The sequence below is a fragment of the Sinohyriopsis cumingii genome, chromosome 2, assembly GCF_028554795.1.
Source record: "Sinohyriopsis cumingii isolate HCF-2022 chromosome 2, ASM2855479v2, whole genome shotgun sequence".
Classification (NCBI taxonomy): domain Eukaryota; kingdom Metazoa; phylum Mollusca; class Bivalvia; order Unionida; family Unionidae; genus Sinohyriopsis; species Sinohyriopsis cumingii.
In genome coordinates this window covers 27324604-27345084 of record NC_142962.1, presented here as the reverse complement: position 1 = coordinate 27345084, position 20481 = coordinate 27324604, and the positions used below count along the sequence as shown (strand labels likewise).

General features: G+C 40.2%; 1 protein-coding gene across 2 annotated transcripts in view; it reads right to left on the bottom strand.

Annotated features, from left to right (window-relative positions):
- Positions 1–20481, bottom strand: part of LOC149804522 (uncharacterized) — a 77162-nt gene that overhangs the window by 23040 nt on the left and 33641 nt on the right. The window lies entirely within an intron of this gene.

The following is a 20481-nucleotide window of genomic DNA, read 5'->3' as shown; positions in this document are numbered from 1 at the left end:
TTTAAACCGATTCACGAATCATAATAATACAGATTTTTCACGCATAAAGTTGAAAGTTTTGACTATGATTCATAGTATTGCTTTTTATATAATACTGTGTGATTTGAAGATGCTGATTGATATCGTAAATTATTAATTATAGATCAGCCATTATTTCCTTTTGGTGTCAATTAACATTGTATATTTGTATTTTGAATACGGTCGATAGGCTAATATGCAATGACGATTCTATATAATTCTTGCCAAGAATCTAAAAATTAAATTTTATAAACGGAAACCATTTTTCTATTGCCGCCTCTTGATTCGAAAAAGGCATTATATATATATATATATATATATATATATATATATATATATATATATATATATATCTGTGTGTGCGTGCGTGCGTGTGTACTGTCATTTGTTAAAGATGTACTATTAGACTATTATGTATACATAAATCACCGTTGAATAGTAGCGTTTTATCAATCTTTCATCAATAACGGCTTTTTGATGCCCTTTTGGTCGCCCCCCCCCCCCCACTCAAGAAAAGTTTTACACCTAAGTAGGACACGGCATAAAGGTGCTGTAACTAGTACGCATGTATAGCTAATATAATTTCGTATGGCAATACATTGGGGCCCTAGCGTTAAAAGAGATCAATGTTTTAGGCCTTTGAGAAAGTTGTTGTTGTTGTGGGGTTTAACGCCATTTTTCAGCACACGATTGACTATGTATGGTGGCCAGTATTAATGGTGGAGGAAGAACCCGGGGAAAACCCAGTGAAGAACCACCAACCCACGAGAAGCTACTGGCAAGCTTTCTCACATACCCACATTGGTCGAATCCTAGACTCGAACCCACTCAGACAGAGATGAGATGGCAGTGATCCGTAACGGAGAGCGCTTTAAACCACTCGGCCACTCGGGGCCCCTCTTTGAGAAAAGCACTAGTCGCATATATATATATATATATATATATATATATATATATATATATATATATATATATATATATATATATATATATATATATATATATATATGTGTGTGTGTGTGTGTGTGTGTGTGTGTGTGTGTGTGTGTGTAATAAACTGACAATGAACAGTCCGAAACAAGTATCTAGCTAGCCTGAGCGCTTTTGACTCTAATGAGTTTATTCAAAGGGAAATACAAAACATAGACAAGACAAACAAATAAAACAGAAAACGGTTATGCCACCATATATATATATATATATATATATATATATATATATATATATATATATATATATATATATATATATATATATATATATAGAGAGAGAGAGAGAGAGAGAGAGAGAGAGAATACGAATCATATGGCGAATAACAATCCTTTCAAGTGCACTGGATCCAGCAAGGAATCACGTGTGTCAGGGATTGATTAAAATAAATGCAATGTACTGACAACGAACAGTGCGAAACTAGTATCTAGCTCTAATTAGTCTTTTTTAACGAGCTTAAATAAACTATAATACAAATATTTTCCAGTATCAGCAACAAGCTGAAATAAACTCGTTGACTCATAATATAGTTAAAAGTTAGAATTCCTGTAGAAATAGCCATGTAAAGTTTAGCAAACATAACCGTTGTGTATTGTTTTTGTATTGTCAGTGCACGAATATACGCTATTTCGCCTCTCTCTATCCCTCTGCATCATGTTTTAGTTCAAAATGAAATCTAAGGGATGTTTTCCTTCACGTACGCACTTCAGACACAAACAATTTGTCAGTCTGTCCATCTATCATGGTTACTTCTTGATTTTTTCTAACCACTTTAGATAAATTCTCACACACATTCTCACAAATATGTATGGGTATATGAATGGGTATATGTATGGGTAAATGAAGTTAAATGGCTGTTTTGCAAGACTGGAACAAACTTATTGAAATAAGATCGTACGTTTCTGACTAAACAATACATCGAATGCCATTGGTAAACACTGTTGTCATCATGATCATTTATTTTAGCAATGAACAATATTTTGCTAATCTCTCTCTCTCTCTCTCTCTCAGCAGCAGGGGGGGCGAATCGGACATTTTGTCCAATCGTCATTTGGTTTAATTAATACTTTCTGCACTCAGCGGATCCGGTGTCGTCAGCGCCTGGTAAAAAAAAAACGACGCGGTCGTCGGGGGGATCGTCCAAACGTCATTTGGTTTAATTAATACCTTCTGCGCGCCGATCCCAGCGTTGTCAGCGTCCGGTAAAAAAGCGCGACGACCGCGTCGATGTCATCGCCCCCCCTGCTGCTAAGGGTTACAATGATCTTATAAACAGAGTAACCACTAACTCTTCATCCTGTAAATCAATTAGATTATTTGACTGATCAGTAAGTCTGAAATTAATTCTCGTTAAAAACCGATTATGGCATCGCATATAGACCGGGTTAATCGGACTCTCAACGATTAAAAATCCCGGAGGGGCTGTTGGTGAAAATGAATAAAGGATATACTCCTGTTGAGCCTGATTTGATTGCTTGGTATCCACCTGGTAACTCCCTTCGATAACATCACACACTAGATTGATCGCTATCACAGACGTAATATTTACGTTGTATGGAGCAATATGCCTACCATCCTCTCCGTTATCGTGTCTGAGGATAGTTGATGGGGCGAGAAAATCATTAAGAGATTTTCTTAGTTCTGGCGCGTTGTATCCTGGAAACTTGAAATCGGGTAAATTGGCTTCTGTGATATTATACTCGGTTAGGAATTTTTGTTTATTATCATCGCTGTTAGCAGATATTGTTTTAACGATTCGCTCATTGATATATTCTATGTCTGATATAAGTTGATTTAACACCTCAACGTGTTTTTGTGCTTTTGTTTTCTGTAGCTGTTCTAGTTGTGATTGGTAATTACGATTAATCTCGGCAAACGCATCAGTGATATCATTTAAACTAACTGTGACCACGGCGGATGATTCAGGAGTTTCCTTATGCGGAAAATACCATTGCATGGTATTCCTGTCTTGAAATATAAACCTACTGGGTAATAACGCGCTTTTTATAATAGACAAACCATCTCGATACCGGGGGGTAATCTCATGATACGATTGCGCATTCGTGTGCAAGTCCTCGGGGATTCCATGAGGTGGATTCTTAGGCCATCCTAGTATGGTTCTTATTGAACTACCATAAATATCAACCATATACCCCGGTGTTCTTATTTCAATCGTCGACGATAACGTCGGTTCATGAACCGTAATAGCGATTTTTGATTCTTTTCCTGTGATCGATTTTATTCTGCGTTGAAATTCTTTATTGATTTGTTCTATTTGGTATGATCCAGTTGGTATTGTAACCTCCTTCCAGTCTGGGGTTCCATCGGGTTTATTTGTCCATGCAAAAACCAGCGAGTTATTAGGTTGTTGTCCGTTAAATGCGTCCGCTCGGATATTAGGCCAACTGTGATATATTCGCAATTTTGCCAGCGCTATTTCCTTCACTGGAACCGGTGATGGGAAGTTTACACTGAATTCGGGTTTTGTTGATGTTATCGATATCATACTTGTTTGTACCGGAGTGGTGTTTTCCGCGATCCGTTGAAGTAATTGAAACCCTTCGGTGTTCAGCGACATTATTATTATTCGTTGTTTTTAGTGTCTAATTTTGACACCGAATATTAACAACCTGCTTGTTTTCAGGAGAATGTTTTAAGCCATTGAAGTGGTTTCCGGCTTCCAGTTGAAAATTTTCGATTTTTGACATCGCGGAGCCATACAACTGGACCATCGTGGAGAATTCAACATCGGATATGAACGAATTATCAATCGACAACGAGATCAACCCGGATAATTTCGAGTACGCGTCGGATACTATTTGATGTTTTACTGTATACTCGTTGAGTTTTTTCTGAGAACACGATGATATCTTTTTAGTGATTGCGTTGGCGACTCCAGCAATTGTTGTCGCCGCGGAGATAGCGATTGGAACAGCGATCGGGGCCATCATGGTCACCGTGGATAAAATGACACCGGTACCAGCTACTATACCGGACACCGAGTACACGGCCACGTCGATGGCGGTTATTCTTCGGCGGTATTTTTTTATTTTTATACGGTATTGTTCGGAAAGCGTTTTTAAGCTCGCGGAGAATTCTTTTGCGGTATCGAATCGATATTGATGTGACGTCGGTGATACCTCCGATTCAATTGCCTTGGTGGTCATTTCTATTCTAAAAGAACTATTGTTTTCAATTACCTACCTAAATTGTTGCCACGAATTCCACATACAATGTAATGTTTATCCTAAATAGATTGCTATCAACGGCTCTAATTATAAACCGTTCGGTTGCATCCTTGTCAACGATTGTTGATATTGTATTGTTAAACCCGGATGAACTCGACGATGATATACTGAACTGCATCGCTGAAATCAATGTCAATCGATAAATGCCCTTAACAGTTGCGGTGATATTTACTATATTATGCGTAGGAGTCCAATCGAATGATCCGTGTTGAACCGTGTATACGCTATTGCCGATGCTCCCATGAGGTGTTTTCATTTTTTCGAGTTGCTCTGTCATTCTAGGTAGTCTGTCTTTAATCGCTGTAACATCAGTTTTGATCGTTCCTATTTCCTGTGTATACGCGTCTATATTATTCTTGTTCGCTGTAACCTTAGCAATGAGTGTATTTATTTCCCCTCCATACGCGTCTACATTTTTTTTGTTCGCTGCAACCTTAATAATGAGTGTACTTATTTCCCCTCCATACGCGTCTACATTTTTTTTGTTCGCTGCAACCTTAGTAATGAGTGTATTTATTTCCTGTGTATTCTCGCTTATACTTTTTTTGTTCGCTGTAACCTTAGTAATGAGTGTATTTATTTCCTGTGTATTCTCGGTTATACTTTTTTTGTTCGCTGCAACATCAGTTTTGATCGTTCCTATTTCCCCTCCATACGCGTCTATACTTTTTTTGTTCGCTGCAACATCAGTTTTGACTGTTTCTATTTCCCCTGTATGCGCGTCTATATTCCTTTTGTTCGCTGCAACATCAGTTTTGACTGTTTCTATTCTCCATCCATGCGCGTCTATATTATTCTTGTTCGCTACAATATCAGTTTTGATCCTTCCTATTCTCTGTTCATGCACGTCTATACTTTTTTTGTTCGCTACAATATCAGTTTTGATCGTTCCTATTTCCCCTGTATGCGCGTCTATATTCCTTTTGTTCGCTGCAACATCAGTTTTGATCGTTCCTATTTCCCCTGTATGCGCGTCTATATTTCTTTTGTTCGCTGCAACATCAGTTTTGACTGTTTTTATTTCCCCTCCATACGCGTCTATACTTTTTTTGTTCGCTGCAACATCAGTTTTGATTGTTTTTATTTCCCCTCCATACGCGTCTATACTTTTTTTGTTCGTTGCAACATCAGTTTTGATTGTTTTTATTTCCCCTGTATTCGCGTCTATACTTTTTTTGCTCGTTGCAACATCAGTTTTGATTGTTTTTATTTCCTGTGTATGCCCGTCTACATTTTTTTTGTTCGCTGCAACATCAGTTTTGATCGTTCCTATTTCCCCTCCATACGCGTCTATATTCCCTTTGTTCGCTGCAACATCAGTTTTGATTGTTCTTATTTCCCCTCCATACGCGTCTATATTCCCTTTGTTCGCTGCAACATCAGTTTTGATTGTTCTTATTTCCCCTGTATACGCGTCTATATTCCCTTTGTTCGCTGCAACATTAGTTTTGATTGTTTTTATTTCCTGTCCATACGCAGTGATATCATTTATAGTTGTTGTAATCTCATCCAGCTTGGTATTTTTTTACCAAAGAATTTATCAAAGTTGTCATCGATCCTGTTAACATTTTTTCGTAACGTGTAAAATTGGCCCGACAGCGTTGTAAACTCCGAAATAGTATTTTTTATCCCCGTAAGATTCGGTTCGGTTACCGTCGGGGCCCCAAAAAAACTAGCGGTAGTGAGTTGTATATCGGCGACAGATTTTTTCACCTCGGTGACAGATTTTTTCACCTGCGTGTCAAGTTCGGTCACCGATCTATCTAACCTTGTAAAACCGTCTCGGATTAATGTTATCGTCGATAGATGTTCACCCGGTTTGAGTCGTCCGTCGCTGGTATACAGCGCGATAGCGTTCTCGGCGGCGTCACGCTGTCGTGTTAAAACGTCATCCAGCGACACATTACTGGATTTCAATTTACCCTGGCGGTCTTGAAATACAACTATTTCACCTGGGTCAACACTGGTTAGATTCAACGTTTCAGCGATTTCATCCTCGATTAGTTTTTTTATGTCATCGGTGGCGGGCGTTTCCGTGGATCCTTTCAGCGCCGAAATAGGTCGTCCCCAAATATCAATCATCGTTATTGTAAAAAAAAACGGTGTTTTTAATTAACCCGCCGGGCCTCTACGACCCCACTAGTGTATTCGTTTACAACCACATGAGGTGGTTTCCGCGATGATGAAATCGCCGCGAGTACGTTCAATACCTCACGGCCGCATATCGGTGGGTCACTTAATCGCTGTGTTGGCAGCGTGGAATAAAAAACCGGGGCTGAACACGCCCGGATATACCGCATGAACTCGTTCGGCGGGGCTAACCCGTATGAATCAAAATAGACGATTGCACGCGGATCAATCGCGTACGCAACCCAATGAGTTCCCGCTCCGGAGGACCCATCGAGGTTAATTATGCCGGTTTCAATATTCCTTGGTGCCGCCGGTAATTGATCCCTCATAAAAACACCCCTGAGGTTTTTTATCGCTAACGCGTCGGCGGCATCTATTAAATCAAAATTAGACATAGGAGTCATTAAACGGTTCCCGGTAGTCTTAGACCCTTTCCCGAGTACCATGAATACGGGGTTCCCGGTAGTCTTAGACCCTTTCCGGCCACGGATCGTTTTTTTTTATAGCCTTTCCCGGTTGCCTTCTTCAATTGCATCCCCGCCGCGGTTCCAACGGCCCCCAACGCCGCCGCCTTAGCCACTGCTGGTGCGGCCGCGGCAATCAACGCTGGAATCGCAGCTAACAGCGGAAATATCCCACCGGTCTTTTCCATGTTTTTAATCGCTGCGGCCGAGAAATCTATTTGAATACCCTTTTTATTCTTCATCGCATCATTGAAATGTTTTATTTGACGCGCCGTCAACGATATCTTATGATTACCACCCGCCATCTGCGACGGCTTCAGCGTTATTGTGGTCCCGCATTGTTTAGTCGACTTTGATCGTAATTTCTTGACTTGACCATCGGTCAACTCTACACTGACAACACTATACGACATTTTATTGTAAACGCGTTTGTGTTTTCAATTACATGTTTTCCACTGGCGCATCAACGATTCTCATTCGTCCACCAACACCTTCTAGCAGCATTGATTTATCGCCGAGAATGACAGCAACCGCTCTATAATCGGCACCACCCGGGGCTATACGAGCTCGGAAGTGTATATCAACGACGGATTGTCTCGTTAAATCAAGATGTTCCAACGAAAAATAATAAATCGGATACAGGTTTTTAAAATCAAGTTGTGATATTTGCAAACCAGTGTCGACGTTTTGATCACGACCCATATATGACAGCAATCGATGGTACACACGTGCGACATGATTGTCGCCGTAATTAAGCTGTATATCCTCGGATGGTTCCTGTTGTCCGTTTATTCTCAGCGAAACATCCCTGACTCCTAATTGATCAAATATCATATGGCTGCGTTCTTGATTACCCAATCGATCCCTATTCTGTAGCGCTATAAAAATGTGACGCGGGGCTGAAACACCCTGTTTTGATGCCAGGTGCCATGTAAATGTATCAGCGACATTATCCTCTTTAGCATCAGTTGGGGCTGAAACACCCTGTTTTGATGCCAGGTGCCATGTAAATGTATCAGCGACATTATCCTCTTTAGGATCAGTTGTTACCGCTAGCCAACTCAACAACGATTTTCCCCCCTGTTCCATAAATGATAACAATCGTGCTTCCGTGGTAACTGATGGAGTCAACACCGGCATCCACAATGCTATTTTAGTTAAAACGACTTTACCGTTATCGACGCTAGCAGCACGCCATATTGCATTGTTATCATCACCCCTTCGCGTTAGCGCGATTGTATGCTTAGCCCCATAGATAACTTTTCTGACATTTATGCAAAATCCGAATATGTGATGGAGTGGAATCGCGCATGAAAACTGTCGGCGTGGTCTTTGCAACATCCCTATTCGTGTTGCGAATCCTAGATTGTAATTATTGTTGATACTTTTTATAACAGTGAAATCAGCGCCTGGTTTTGCTCTGCGATCTGGATTGGCTGCTTCAACCTGATCAACTGCGGTATTTTCTTTTATCAGCACGTTAATGTACTGAAGATGATCAGCGTTATTAGTGGAATCCTTCGCAAACATCATAGATGGGCCCGCCGATCTTGTATAATCATCCGAGTATCTCGCTAACCCAATTATCGTCGTTGCAACATCAACCTCGCGTTCTATTGATTCAATTTCTCGCCCGTCAATAAGATATCTGGCACTCTCAAATAACGCCATGATACCGTTGTTAACAAAGCCAACTCGAACACGATCGTCATCTGCGTACGGTGTATTAGCGGCAACATTTGTCACGAGTTCTCCCTCAATTTCGATAAACGCTTCACACGGCAAAAAGTATTTACTGGTATCTTGGACTTGAAGTTCAATTCGCGATCGTAGGTCGGCTTGTGGTGGTTGATAGGAATAAAATTGATAATCACGGACAGAATCATCCCTGCGCACTGGGGCATCCATATCAAACGCGGGATCAGCGGTTCGCGCAAACATTTTATTATTTATCATGTTGATGTTTTCAATTGCAATTCATCAACGTCGTTTTCATCGTAAATTCTTTGAATTCTGTTTAAGACCACTTCCCGCTATCGCGTTCATGAGCGCGTTGGTTGACGCATCGGCGGATGGCGGAGTCGCCATTGGCGGAGTCGTCATCAATGACTGAGCCGCCAACGACTCTAGTTTTTCTTCCACGGCGTTATTTATTACCCTGCTGACATTTGCAGGCATCACTGTCGTTGATGGCATCACCGGTGGTTTCTGTTTTCTTTTTCTCACCAACGACATTAGTTTGTCCTTTGCTGCAGAAAACGCCTTTCCGGCAACATCTCCAATAGCACTAATTCCCTTATCACGAATAACATCAATAGCCTTCATTCCTAATTGTTTGGCTAACGGCGCTACTTTTGGAGCCATTCTTGTAAATAACCCCGCAATGGTATTACCGAGACCATCTCCATAGTACGCGCGGTAAACAGACAATCGCGAGTTTACCACGTAGACGAGTACTGGTTTATCATGGTTGTAGTGTATGATCATCTTTATTATAAAAACACCAGTTTTCCAATTAGTGATTGATCACCCCCCTCCCCCACCACCGAATTATAAATTTTGTCAAAAACATCGATTTTCTCTAAATGATTTCCTGGGGTTTTCATCGGCGGTAAAAATCCGCGTTTTTTGTCAATTTTTGTCAATTTTTGTCGTATTTTGTCGATTTTTGGTCGTTTTTGGTTGGTTTTTGCCGGTTTTTGGTAAAAAACATCGATTTTCTCTAAATGATTTCCTGGGGTTTTCACCCGTAAAAACTAACCAAAAACGACAAAAAAACGACCAAAAACGACCAAAAACGACCAAAAAACGACCAAAAACGACCAAAAACTAACCAAAAATTAACAAAAATTAACAAAAACGACAATTTTATAATTTTTTTAATCATCCACTAACTCGTCTATGAGCGTTCGATATGCATTAATGTCCATGATACCGCCTGCAAATAACCGCTTGCAAATATCAGCGGCCTCATTGATTATTTCCGGAGAGTTATTTCCGGCTCGTTTTCCTCCGATTAGTACTTCCAGCCGTGATATATCACTGAGAACACTACCAGGACAGGTAACGCCGTAGGATTCTTTACCAACAGAGTATCCCTTTCCTTTTTTTGGTTTTTTACTTTCAACTTCCTTGTGGAATGCGTCGTAATCGGGATCACCACGATGTGGTAATGCATTCTCATGTTTACTCGCTAAATACACTATTCTTGTCCAATCCTTTAACGTCTTTATATTTTTCTCGTAACCGCTATTGATATGCTTTTTATCTCGTATGCTCTTAGCAAAATTAGAGGCAGTAAAATTAACTAATTCTTCCCTGCTGTTGAAGGCCCTAATTTGATCTATTGTGCTCTTTTTAAGTACATTACGGGGTATATTCCCCTTTATCTCTTCTTGTTCTTGTATTTCTTCCGGTATTTCTTCCGGTATTTCTTCTTCTGGTTCTCTTGCGGTAGCACCTAGTTCTTCTTCGTCGGCCATTGTAACATAAGGTTCTTGTGGGTCCATTATAGCGAGTGGTGGTGGCCTCCGTGTTGTTTCTAAAGACCTCTTCGTTTGTTCGGTCTGAGCCGCTATCTTTTCAAGTACGCCAAGCAGTGACGCCTTTTTCTTTCTTTCTTCGTCGGGAATATCCCCGTATATCGCTGTTTTCACATCCCTAGTCGCTTTAGTTACCGGGGCAAACAGTTGTTCGCTTCCAACAGTAAAATCAGTTTGTAGTTGCTACCGCGTTTGAAGTTGTTCTCGGACCCTGTCTCGTAACGGTATGAACTTTTTAAGCGCCGCCAGCCGCTCTCTGGCTAGCCGAGTAGTAAGTGATTCACCTACCATTATTGCAATTGCTCCGCAATTTCTAATTTCCCGCCGAGTGTACCATCGGGGGCTCCACGGAGTTTTCGTCTATAATCCTTCTAATGTTTTTGATCCTACTAGAAATCTCCCGGCGTCGTTCATAAACACGTCCAAGTTTTTTTCGTATTATTTCAACGGCAGTGAATAGTCCAATGAATGCATTTACGTCATTGTGGTACAAGTTTTCATTAATCGTATGTTGTAATCGTTTTATAAAAAAGTACTCGCGGGCCAGGGTAAAACGCCCCCGTTTCGATTGTTCGTTAATAATCTCATAATCGGATAATATTTTTTCGCTGTCGAGACCATCAGATAATTCAATTCCTTGATTTTTTAATTTTGAAATCTCGGCTAATATATTATTAATGTCTTCGATATTCATTATTCTTATAAAACATCTTGTTTTTAAATAAAAAAAAATGTTTTACAAAATGAACCCTGCGTATCAATCCCGAGGTGTGTTAACATTCGATGAAACATAAAACAGAATATTACAGTTGTTTATAAAGACAATTTATTCCATCAGTTTTCTTCCGGAAGAAACAATTTATTGTAGCGTTCGCACTGTCATGGTGACTTCATCAGCGCCATAGGCGCCGGTGACCTTGTCACTCGCTGATATTTGTGTACGAAAATCGAATTCTGTGCCCAGTCTTTTTTGAGATCACTGTTTGATATACTCGTTCTGCAACAAATCGTACCGAGGCTCTACAAATGTCGAAATATTTTCCTGCTTCATTCATCGACTGAAATATTTTTTCCTCGTGCGTTGATGTATTAAACGATTTGACACCCTTTGCTTGCTTTGAAAACTTACCAGTTTGGCCTTTTTTATTATTTTCACTCTGAGAGATGGCTTGCAGATTACACAGTCTGTTATTTTGAGGACATCCATCAATGTGATCAATAACAAGACCGTCGTTGATCAATCCGTTAAACGCTTCATAGATTATTCTATGAACAAGATAAATTTTCCCCCCGGCACCAAACACCAAGTATCCGTGATTATTTACGGTACCAACCGGCTTCTTCAGCCTGCGGTTTCTAACAATGCCGTCGCGAGATGCCTCGTAATTAACGAGCACAGGATGAGGTCTGAACTCTTGGTCCATTTGTATAATAATACTACTTGTCTAATTCATTATTTGGTTTAATTATAAATCTTTCAATGTAGTCCTGAGGAGTTTTGATGACGGAGTCAGCGGTGGGGTCAATGACGGCGTTTTTAATTCGTTTGTCATAATAGCGTTTTAACTCCCTGTATCGCTTTCCGCCACAATTGATACATAATTGTGATTTACCACGCACCCCAACGTGGCAAACCAAGCACGGGAGGGGGCCAAGAGAACCATTACGAACGCTTTGTAAATGATACCCGCAGAATTCACCTCTACATGATTTATTGCACGGGGTTGTCGACCCAATCATCAACCATTTGCATTTATTCATTATACTATATTCTTTTATTTAAATACTTGTTTTAATTATATGGATGAGTTCGAGAGATTAGCAGCAATTAAGCCCTGGAAAAATATTAAATTCAATCTCGATAGAGTCCTCAAGGACACACCAAAAGCGTTAATAAACGATAGAACCCTGTTGAATAAAATACGCGATTGTATCGATGAATTCAAGCGTGATGGTGCATCTCATAGTTGGTCAACATTTCGAATTGATGGCGTTGTTGATGCTACCATGAACGACAACCGCGCAGCAACGATAATATCACAACTTGGCTCCAGCAAGTATTTCTTCAGAGTAAAATTCATTGTCCGGGTGGAATCAGGTGATTGGATCATACGTGATAAATTTGAACCAGTTCTCAGCGACAAGAAAACAGTCACTGTTAGCCGCGACTCCAAGCCGGGGTTGTTAACCGGAATTGACAGACCATACTATGAACGAGCGTATCCTGAAACAGCAGTTGTTTATGGAATATACCCGTTAAATAAGAAACCTGATATCCGAAAACTGAAACCAATGAAACAGTCAACGGGGATAAATTGTGTAGCAGAACGAATAATAGAGCATTTTACAAATGCATGTCGAGGAAACAAATTGACTGATTTACGACGTAGCAAAATCAACCAGTGGGAACTAACCGTAAAAGAGCGTGGAGCAACCATCAGCGACATAGCGAGATTAGAAACGTCGTTGAGATTTCCAATAACCGTTACAACGATAACCGGTGAAGTATTATACGAATCGAAGTATAAATCAAATGGGGCCCCAATCAAAATTATTGATCATAACGAACACGCATGGACGCCCGCGATCACAATATTTCCACGGGATAGAACAGTAAAGTATATCCCGGGGAAATTTATACAGGACGGTTTTTTCGCGGAGAGGAAACTATTTGATGCTATTGCTTGTTTGTGTAAAAACGACCCTGTATCAGTGTGGTTACTTCGCAGCGCTGAAAACGATGCGGATACCTTTGATCAGTTTGTAAGACCAAACGGCGAATTATATCGCACTGAAGCGTTTCACAACAAGATGAAAAAAACCGCCATAGAATTTGAGGAGCATGATGAACAACTGCTAACAAATTGTTTTACGATTCCATCGGTTGCGGCTCATGTTGCAGCAAGAAAAAATGCGTGGAGCCCAACACGCAAGGAATTTCTACCGGATGTACAATCCAGTTGTTTGGAATACTATCACGGTGGACTATGGAACACTGAATACAGCCGCGACGCTATGATCTCGGTTGATATGGTTGCCTGTTATCCAGCGAGTTTTCTCGGGTATGGATCCGCCGCTGAGTACTTTAAACGATTTGGACACCCCAGACATGAAATGACTCGTGTTGCTATTAATGGACCACTGCCTGATTTTGATTTAACCGGATTCGCTCGCGTAGTATCATTTGAATTCGCGGCAGGACTTCATCGCTGTTGCTATATTTGGATCGGTAGACACATGGCTGAAAAGAGATGGCTTCCAATAGCGCTGCTACGGTATATGATTGATTGTAGCATGCTTGTATCGTTGATTGTCAGTGACGCGATTATATCATACCGGGCGCAGACTGAAGTCTGGTTACCAGAACCGGAGCGTCTAGATAGCATAATTGACGAATCCAGAAAACACATCGATGCCGACGAGGAATATATCATCGAATGGTCCAGGAGGATATTCAACCAACGAAACCGCGAGGCAAAAGATCTCGGTAGAAGAATAATTGGTAAGTTCACACAAGGTGGAAAAAACTGCGACTACAAACGATATTGCTCACGGCTGATTATAGATGACGCAGAATATGATTTCGTAATCAAGGACGCAGTGGCAAAAAATAGATACGTGAACTGTGAAGCAGCTTTCTTGTCCAATTGAACAAGGTTGGGTACAGTTGTTACCTACAGCGATGGAGACAGCCCAGCATACCCGCATTTGAGGGCATCTATGCTGGGTTATGCCGCTATCAATTTATTCTCGATGATAAATAGATTTCCTGACACCGCGGTTAGAGTAGCCGTTGATTCGTTTTATATTAACGTAAAGTATAAGGAAAACGTAGCCGAGTTTACTAGTCCGGACGAGAGTTGGGGTACATGGAGAATTAAAAATGAAATACGACGCGATTATTCCCCGTCAGCAGATGTCACCGTTGAAAACAATTACCTACGCGGTGATAAATTGTCAGAATGGTCTAATGCACCACCGTGTTCTGATCCAATTTGTAGACACAAAACAGTTTATTTAAGCGGCTGTGGCGGGTCAGGAAAGACGACTCGGGCAATTGAATTATTTCGAACGCGGGCAAGTATAATCGTGCTTACACCGACCCATAGACTAGCGCGAGAGATAAAACAACGAAATGTTGACGCCGTTACTTATCACAGCTTTTTTCGATACAGCGGCGGTGAGTGGACTCCTGATCGAATGGGTGAAAAATTTATTCCTGAGGTTATCATCTGGGATGAGATATGTACTGTTTCGTTAGACGTTTTACAAATGTTTCTTGAGTGGTTGCTGCTCGCGAATACAGCGGTAATCATGTGTGGGGATCATGGTCAACCACCACCATTTGTCGGCGAGGGTCCACATGATTGGTTAAGGGGTTTTGTGGACTATTATGAAGAAACCGATACTGATTACCGAGCACTTGATGAACAACTGCGCGAGGTTAAAAAATTAATCAGATTACAGCCGGATAGAATTCAATGTGAAATAATTCGCGAGGTGATTCCGGAAACGCCGTTAAATGAATTCTGGGAAACATGGAAACCAAACGATTTGATTGTAGCGAGTAGAAAGATAGTCAGAGACACACTTCAGCAAAAGTTGTTTACGTTGCATAAGGAAAAGTTTCCAACGCGTCCAGTGCCGTTATGTTATAGACCCGCGGATACACGGCGACAGAACATTGAAGTTGAAATCCCGGCCCCGACAGCGTCAGGGACAAAAAAACAAATTCTCGTGCTGAATGATATCGTGCTCGTTGATATCAGCGTCGTCGAGGACGCGCTACGTGCTGATAAATCCCCGTGGACGCTAGGATACGCAACAACAATACATTCCTCGCAGGGACTAACCATCACGGACACAATTGTTTGGATGGTTGATAATCGCATCGAATGGTCAAATCTAGTCTATCTTGCAGTGTCCCGAGTACGAAGGATAAATCAGCTTCGAAGAATTGTTATTGACGAAGCCAGTGACGGAGTCACCAACGACAACGACATCATCGATGCAAGCGTCATTGATAGAAAACTCTCGGGTTACCGCCAACAGGATAAAAAAAACAGCGGCGTTTTGATATTGATGCCGAATTAATAATTGCGTTACGACAACAACAGAATAATCACTGCGCGAGTTGTAATTGTGTAATGCGCTGGCGTTATTCGGATAAAGACGCTCGCCAATTTACCGTGGACAGGATCGATAACAGTCTCGGTCATGTCAAAAACAATGTAAGATTAACCTGTCTTGAGTGGAATAGACGCAACGGCGCTAGTTAAGACCACGCGGGGGTAATTGAATATCGTCAGGTATCACTTGTAGTTGCTCGCGTGTAAACCCCCGCTGTGGGGCAGTTGAATCCAGTCTATAGATCGGTGGTCTACCAGTTGATCGTGTTATCGTTGATATGTTATGTGTGGTAACACTCCAAATAGGATCAGTAGCTCTTTTTTTACCGCCTTCAAGCTCTCCTGGTTCATACAGATATCTAACAGTGACATCGCCGAGAATCGGCTTGGAAACACTATCTATTTTTGATCTTCCGGGTATATACTCGTATTTAATCGCGTCGCTGGGCTTCATGTTGAATGCTCGGGTAATCTCGTTATTTAACGCTGCAATTACGCCTGGCAACCTTTTGACCCATTCACGAGATCGTTTTTCTTGGATGAATTCCTTCGCGTATTGATATCCAAATAACCGTTCAGCAAGAGTCCGATTGAATCGTTCAACAATTGCCTGATCACGATGTAGCGCAGTATGACCTCGTCGTATCGCGACGCTATGATGTTTCAGCGTTGATAAAACAGCGCCGCGAAATTCACTACCAGGATCAACTTGTAATAGATTTGGCCAGCGCAGAGGGCCTCTTCGATAAATCCGCTCAAACGCAGCGGCTACTTCAGTTGCTGACTTTGTTTTTAACGGCTCCGCTTGTTTGTATCGACTCGCAACATCAACTACGGTTAGCGCGTATTTGTGACCGTTGTCATGCGGCAGAAATAGTATATCAGCCTGATGAACTTCATTAGGTACGCTGACATCAAAGCGCGAGAAGTTAATTTGACGGGGCGGTGGTAGATAAATTTGCCATATAGCCTGTTTGGATAACCAATTAGCCGCAGTGGCCTTTGTTACTTTTGCAGCGCTTGCAAGCTTACCAATTGCGGCCTTCCCCTTCCAGTATCCTCTCGGAGAATAATAGATGGATTCCATGTTGTTATTAATTACCAGCGCCCATCATTAATTTACCTTTCATAGCCGATTTTACCAACCATGAGGCCAATTTTTCTTTGACGGATTTATCAGGAATAGCATTTAACGCGTGAATTAATTTTACGTCCGCGATATGACGCTGTTGCAGATCGCTACTTTTGTAAGCAACATCATGAGCATGACACGCCTTATCGATAGCGTTTATTGGATACTCACCGGGTTTGGGCTGATTTTGATCATCGAGTCTGATATCTAATCGTGTTCCGGGGCCACAGTAGCTATATCCTGGGAGGTGCTTTTCTCCTGGATACTTTGCCCACGGGGTTCCGGGGAGTTTTGATAACCTGGCTGCAATATCACCTCCTCGCTTTTTTTTAAAACATCTCCGGGTCTAATAGAAATAAATCTAAATTTCTTTGTACCGCATTGTGCACACTTACCAGTAAGGGCCGATCTGTTATTTCTTGTTGTAGCGGTTGTCATATCATTTGTGCCAGTACGTACTCTACACTTCACACAATATAGATCCATAATTTATGTATAGAGATATGAATATAATTGATTTTTCGGCGACTAAAACAAGAGAACCAGTTAAGCATGTTGCAGCGTTACCAAACTCGATCCGGATGATTATCATCGGACCATCTGGATCCGGCAAGACGCAATTGTTACTCAATTTAATAATGAGATGGATGAAGTGGGATAAGTTGTATTTGGTTGCTCCTAGCGTAGATGATCAACGATGCTACGAGGTGTTGAAAGATTTCAACGAGAATGCATCAGCGATCGCTAAAAAAAATGTTATTGAGTTTATTACAGATATCAATGATGCACCAGGTATTGATGATATTGATGGCGACGTTAACAATCTAGTCGTGTACGATGATGTTATGTTAGACAATCAAAAAAACCCAGCTAGGATATTTTCCAGAGGCAGGCATAAAAACACTGACGTGATATATGTCACTCAACGATACACTCAGATTCCAAAAGTAATCAGAGACAACTGCAATATTCTTGCTGTATTCAACGGCGTTGATACACACACGCTACGAAATATTTGGCAGACATGGTGCGGCGGTGACATGGACTTCAATGTTTTTCGAAACTTTTTTAGTCATGCTCAGTCGACCCCACATGGATTCGTAACGATAAATTTACATGATCCTCGGACACGATATCGTATCGGACTTGACCAAATATTCGGTTAGTTGTAAATAATTTTCATTGTAAATAACCACTTAGCAGCAGAGGGGTCGATGACAACGACGCGGTCGTCGATGTGCTTACCGGACGCTGACGACGCTGGGGATCGGCGCGCAGAAGGTGTTAATTAAACCAAATGACGATTGGACGATCCCCCAACGACGACGTCGTTTTTTTTTTACCAGGCGCTGACGACACCGGATCCGCTGAGTGCAGAAAGTATTAATTAAGCCAAATGACGATTGGACAAAATGTCGGATTCGCCCCCTCTGCTGCTTTTAGTCTTAGAGGAATAAGATCTTTCGATTCAACAGTAAGTTCTATCATATAGTAAGTCTCTATTCTTTAGTACTTCCATATCATATTCGATTTTTTATTTTTATTCTGTAGTACGGTTCTGTTCTTTAGTAATTCCATATTATATTCTATTTTTATTTTTATTCTGTAGTAAGCTTCTATTCTTTGGTAATTCTAAATGTTATTCTATAGTAAGTTCTATTTTCACTTATTTTCAACGACCTTGAATATACAAATCATGATGCTTTCATATTTTAAGTCCATATGTATGCAGACGGCCCGTTACGGATCACTGCCAGCTCACCTCTGTCTGCGTGGGTTCGAATCTCGGGTTCGGCCAATGTGGGTATGTGAAAAAACTTGCCTGTAGCTTCTCGTGGGTAGGTGGTTCTTTTCGGGGTTTTCCAGGGTTCTTCCTCCATCATTTATACTGTCCGCCATGTATAGCCTATATTGTGCTGCAAAAATGGCATTAAACCCTACAACAACAACTTTCATTCTGAGCTGAATTGTTTTAATGAGAAAATAACCAGCATTATTTTGTCCGCGCAAAGTGAGATTTCGTCTTCATCTAATGTACACGCATGCAATGTGAGATATCGTCCTTGGTTAATGTACACGCATGCACTATGACATAATAATAATTCATCTCATATGCTGTGTATTCCAGCTTGAGTTTAATCAGTATTTTGTCACTGTCATTTACTACTAGTACAGAACAGGTCTCGGAACGTACAAGTATAGCCCTATTCATGATTATGACCCAGTCATGTACATAAAACTGAAGTGAAATGGCATCTATTCATATACCGTCTGGGCATAAAAAATGCATTGAAACTGGAGACACGTTCCAAACATGAGCACACATTAGTTATCCCCCATTAGAAAAAAAGCTCTTACATGTATATGTTTGAAAAATGTTTGGACTAAATGATGAAAGAGTAGAAAAGTAGAAAATATTCCATTTCCACCCAACGATCGTGCAAAGCTGATTATATAAATGAAAACTAAGGCATGTGCATTCGTAAAAACTGATGAAATGTAGTCAGTGACGTCAAAAGCACACACACACACACACACACACACACACACTCATATATATATATATATATATATATATATATATATATATATATATATATATATATATATATATATATATATATATATTGTAACGGCCAAGCTAGGTCCTGATAATACTATCTTGGAGTATCGCACCAGGGATGAGTATGCTTCTTATCAGCTGACTGAGGAGGGGGAGAATGGAGTAAACTCGAACTCTTGATTTCTTTTCAACCATAACACAAGATGATTCATTTATTAAGAAACAGCGAATAAAGCCAGTTCATGACCATGACAGTCTTGTTGTTTTTGTCCTAAGCCAAAATATTATCATTGTTTGAAGGTACTGTATGGTATATGATAATTTCATGCAAGGTCAGGATACACATTAGCACTATGCTATTAGTTCATTATATTATTTCTTCTGATGAGTAAAAATTATATTAGAGTTACCATATGTGAATTTAGTTGCATTAAAGGTTACTACAGAAGAGAAACTATGATTTGATTGTAATCGTGAAATGTAAAAATCTGCAAGGAAAACACTTGCTTGACTTTACACTTCAACCTTCGCGTAATACTTATTTGAAGTGTACTGGTATGAATGGAAGTAAATTGGATATCAAGTCAGTGAGGAAAACACTCACAATGACTTTGACAACTAATACATTATAAAATAGAAACATAACTTACATTGTTTAGATTGCCAGCATAATCAAGTATTGTTGAATTGAATTTAGAATGTCAAGTCGGTGAGGAAAACACTCACAATGACTTAGACAACTAGTAAATTATAAAATAGACAAATAACTTGTGTTTTATAGATTGCTAGAATAATCAAGTATTGTTGAATTGAAGTTAGAATGTCAAGTCGGTGAGGAAAACACTCACAATGACTTAGACATTTTATTTCCCCTAAGAACTTTGTGGGACCAATAATTTAAGAAAAAGGAATTATATATTTGTAATGTAGCAAAACTTTTCTGTATGTCTTTAGCTTCATAAAACTAATTAAATAAAGAAAATAAATAAAGAAATGAATAAAAGTACTGGTCTGTGAGGACAACACTCACTTGACCATATAACTGAATTTCAAATAACAAATGATAAAACAATATCTATGTCGCTTGTAAAATAAATTAGAAATGACTAGAATGTGCATAAGTTGGAAGAGAGAAAGGAATTAAAAATAATATAAAAAAAAACTTAAATAAAAATTGATTTGCACTTAAATAAACTTTATAAAAATATTTACTGTCCAAAATATTGCCTAAAGTTACATAATTCTCTAATAAACTAAACAAAACA